This window comes from Gavialis gangeticus, unplaced genomic scaffold, assembly GCF_001723915.1.
Source record: "Gavialis gangeticus isolate Ggan-Ray unplaced genomic scaffold, GavGan_comp1, whole genome shotgun sequence".
Taxonomy (NCBI): Eukaryota; Metazoa; Chordata; order Crocodylia; family Gavialidae; genus Gavialis; species Gavialis gangeticus.
The window spans coordinates 7,142,804-7,147,605 of NW_017729033.1; positions in this window are offsets into that span (position 1 = coordinate 7,142,804).

A 4,802-nucleotide genomic window follows, 5' to 3' on the forward strand; every position below is an offset into this window, starting at 1 on the left:
TCCCATCCAAAAACAAAACATTTTGTTTCTTTTTTTTTTTTAAATGTTGTCACCAGTTTGGTCTCCAAAACATCATTTTGAAGTGAAACTCAAAATAATTCATTTAGATAATGAACTTTTAACAAAAAAGACAAAAAACAGTTTTTTTTTACTGAAGCCAGTTTCCAGATTTACTCTCTGCTTACAAATAGTCAGCCCCAAAGTTACATTTTTGGGTAAATAAATTTTTCATCCAAAATATTACATCCAGATTAAAAAAACCCATGTTTGGCATTTACTCATCAGATATTAACAAAAACATGCCCTTCCTTTAACTGCCCATTTGTTCTTCTGATCTTTCCTCCCAAGTCCATACTTTCAGCACTCAAATAATTTTTCTTCTTGGAATTCCCTCCAATGGGTCAACATCTGGCTGCATTGGAGATGCTTCAAAGGTTATATGCGTCATCAGTTGCACTGATACCTTTTATAGAAAGCTGACATTTGCTTTTTTTCCTTGCAATAATAATTTCTTGTGCAGTTTTCTTATCCTTACCAATCTCCCTCAGACACTTTTCAGGCTAGCAAAGGTTTCTTCTGCTCCTTCTTCTTTCTGGAAATGTGGAGATGGCTTAGCTAAGGGAGTATGCTGAAAACACATGTACCTTTGACACTGCAGCAGTCAACTGCACACCAATAGTTTCTGAAGGTTTTACATTTCTCTGTGCATTAAAGCATCTTTTCTTGCCCATCTCAAATATTCATCAGATTTGCCTCTGGCAGTAACTTAAAACAAACACTTGGGGATGCTTCCTACCATTACTTATGAACATCTCTGCATGTTTAGATGCCTGAAGCAGTAATAAAACTTAACCTGTCCATGTGAAATATTGCTGTAGCAGAAAGGGCATAGGAGGGACACCAGTATTGAGAAGAGGAAAGGAAAAAAAAACCTTTTCCAGCTTGTTAAAATGTCAACTGTAGTCTAATCCCCAGATTTACCCAAGCAATCTGATAGCAAATTGCATTTGTAAATGATGGGAGGCATTTGAGAGATGCAAGGAGGGCTGAGGGAGGAGAGAAATCTGTGGCACTTGTTTTCTGGGTTCGTAATTTATTGGAGTAAAGCAATATTCGCTGCTCCTCAAGGTGAACCAGCAGCCTGTCTTGCTGCCAACATTCAGACCTTGCAAACAGCACAATAGCAGTGAGAACACTCACCCTATTGGTGTTACCCCCCACTTTCTGACTTTCATTTACAAATATGTTATACACAATTTTATCTATTATTCATGCTTAATTGATTTACATTGTATGCACGTACCTTACCTGAGTCCTTAAACCTCATTAGCTTCTGCTGAATATCTATTTAAACTTGAGTTTTATTCATAAATGCTAATTTGCAAACATCCTTAATTGTATGTCATGCGTCAGTGTGATTACAACTCTATTTCCTCTGTTTTGACATAGTGTGGATTTAATACTTTGCTAAATCACTGGCCTAGGTAATGCGTAATGACTTAATGCTTATACAGAGGGCAATGTTTTTCATTGTCTACAGATCTGGTCAATACCTGCTGCGAGAAAAGACATCTTGTAATTAGCAGGAGGAAACTGTTGTAGCCCAGCACAAAAGCAACACAGCACCGACTTCAAGTCAAGAATCAGACAGGAATCCTTTGTGAAGGAACACAAATGCAGCCAGACCTAGATGAACTTTATTTTCTATAGAGTCAGAAATAGAAATTCTCTCTCAAAACCTTTGCAGTGTTGCATATCAGAAGTACGGAGACAAAAAAAAAACAAATGGGCAGAGACTGGGATGTCCAGATTGTGTCACTTTACATTGCTGGCCTGCTTCATGGGTTTAGGAGCCCCATACCAAACTATACTGTGCCACTCTAGTCAAAACTCGGTGCACCTGCTGCATGCATGGCAAAGTGGTGGTCATCTTTATACTAGCCTATTCCTTCTTCTCTGCCCTGTGCTACTTGGCTATAGCTGGTCAGTAAGAATGAGGGTCCAGGCAAATCCGCATGCAATCTTGTTCTGGATAGGGAGTCTCTACATGCAGAGCCCTGATGACTCTGCTGTGCTGAAGTCATCAGGGTTAGCTCTTCTGGGTAGTTGGAGCTGAGCCCAGCCCAGCCATGTGTAGCCTAAGCACTGTAGGAAGGAAATTGCTTCAGGAAATACATTCCCTTCTCCAACTCCCCAGTACCCACAGGGAGAATGTTCTCTGTTATACTTTCAAGTGATGCAAGCTACACTTATCTACCTTATACAGTGGGGGAGTAATGCTTGAATGCACCCTACATGTGCTGCTTGTATGTGTATTAATGCTGGTATGGAAGACGCCAGGCTGTGAAGGGACCTCCTGGGGCACTACTTCCAACCCCCTCCTCTCACAAGAAACTATATCCTATACTACCTTTCAAAAACCAAATGCAAGCTAGTTTGGAGCATTGTGCTCAAACTGAAGGGTCTTTCCTGTAAAAAGGGCACTGGGGCCTGGGGACAGCTAATCTCTCTAATAATAAAGGTGCTCAAGTGGGGATTATTCATAGATTCATAGATGTTAGGGTCGGAAGGGACCTCAATAGATCATCGAGTCCGACCCCCTGCATAGGCAGGAAAAAGCGCTGGGTTCAGATGAACCCAGCCAGATGCCCATCCAACCTCCTCTTGAAGACCCCCAGGGTAGGGGAGAGCACCACCTCCCTTGGGAGCCCATTCCAGACCTTGGCCACTCCAACTGTGAAGAAGTTCCTCCTAATGTCCAGTCTAAATCTGCTCTCTGCGAGCTAATGGCCATTATTTCTTGTAACCCCCAGGGCACCTTGGTGAATAGAGCTTCACCAATTCCCTTCTGTGCTCCCATGATGAATTTATAGGCAGCCACAACATCACCTCTCAACCTTCTCTTGAGAAGGCTGAAGAGGTCCAGGTGCCTTAGACTCTCCTCATAGGGCTTGGCCTGCAAACGATTAAAGGCAAACCATACGATTAAAGGCTCTGGACCCTCTCCAGGTTATCCACATCCCTCTTAAAGTGTGGTGCCCAAAACTGGATGCAGTACTCCAACTGTGGTCTGACCAGTGCCCGATAGAAGGGAAGTATCACCTCCTTGGTTCTGTTTGTCATGCATCTGCTGATGCACGATAAAGTGCCATTAGCTTTGCTGATAACTTCGTCACACTGATGACTCATGTTCATCTTGGAGTCCACTAGGACTCTGAGATCCCTTTCCGCTGCCATGCTGCTGAGCAGGTCATTTCCTAGGCAGTAGGCGTGCTGGACATTTCTCCTCCCTAGGTGCAGCACTTTGCATGTCTCCTTGTTAAATTGCATTCTATTGTTTTCTGCCCATTTGTCCAACCTGTCCAGGTCTGCCTGTAGTTGTTCCCTGCCCTCTGGTGTGTCCACTTCTCCCCACAGTTTTGTATTATCTGCAAACTTGGACAGAGTACACTTCACTCCCTCGTCCAAGTCACTGATGAAGACATTGAAGAGTACCGGTCCAAGAACCGAGCCCTGCAGGACCCCACTGCCTATGTCCTTCCAGGTCAATACCAACCGGTCTACTACCTCTCTCTGGGTAAGACCCTCTAGCTAATTTGCCACCTACCAGACTGTATAATCATCCAAGTCACAGCCTCTGAATTTCTTCACCAGTATGGGGTGGGTTACCATTTTGAAGGCCTTCCTAAAGTCTAAGTAAATGATATCTACCCCTACTCCCACGTCCAGGTGCTTTGTAACCTGGACATAAAAAAGAGACTAGATTAGTCAGGCATGATTTGCCTGCTACAAACCCAGACTGGTTTCCCCTCAGCATAACTTTCCTGCTGGGTTCTTACATATGTGAGCCTTAATAATCTTTTCAAAGACTTTACCAAGGATCGAGGTGAGACTGACTGGCCTGTAGTTGCCTGGATCCTCCTTCGTCCCCTTCTTGAAAATAGGGATCACATTGGCCCTTTTCCAGTCCTTCAGGACCTGGCCCGTGCGCCACAAGTGCTCAAATATTCTTGCCAGTGGCTGTGCAATAACATCAGCCAGTGCCTTCAATACCCTCGGATGGAGCTCATCTGGGCCTGCCGATTTTAAATGCATCCAGTCCTTCCAAGTGACTCTGCAACATCTCAGGGTCAGTGCTTGGTAGTCTGGCACCCAGTTGTTGTCTGTCTACGAACCCATTGTGAGACTTGTTTTGCCCCTCGTTTAGGAATACTGAGGCAAAGAACTCATTGAGGAGTTCAGCCTTGTCCCCCCTGTCTGTCACCAATTGCTTTTGCCTGTTCAGTAGTGGTCCTATACCACCCTGGGCCTTTCTTTTACTCCCTATATATCTGAAAAACAATTTTTTGCTATCCTTAACTTGGGATGCCATCCTCAGCTCCATGGTAGCTTTGGCCTTTCTAACTGCCTCCCTGCAACTGCGAGATGAGGAGGCATACTCCCCTTTAGTAATTTCTCCCTGTTTCCACTATTTATATGCCCCCCTTTTTACCCTCAGGCTACTCTGGATTTCTCTGGTCAGCCAAGGAAGCCTCTTTGCCCCTTTCCCCCTTTTCCCCCGCATTGGGATCGTCTCCCTCTGTGCCTGAAGGACTGCTTCCTTAAGGCACAGCCACCCTTCCTGGACTCCCATCTCAACAAATGTCTTACCTTGCAGTGCGTCACTGAGTAAACGCCTAAGCTCACTGAAGTCAGCCTTCCTAAAGTCTAGCACTTCCACCCTACTAGTTACCTTTCCCACTCTATGCCTTATGGTGAATTCTATTATTTGGTGGTCACTGTCCCCCAGGTGACCACTGATC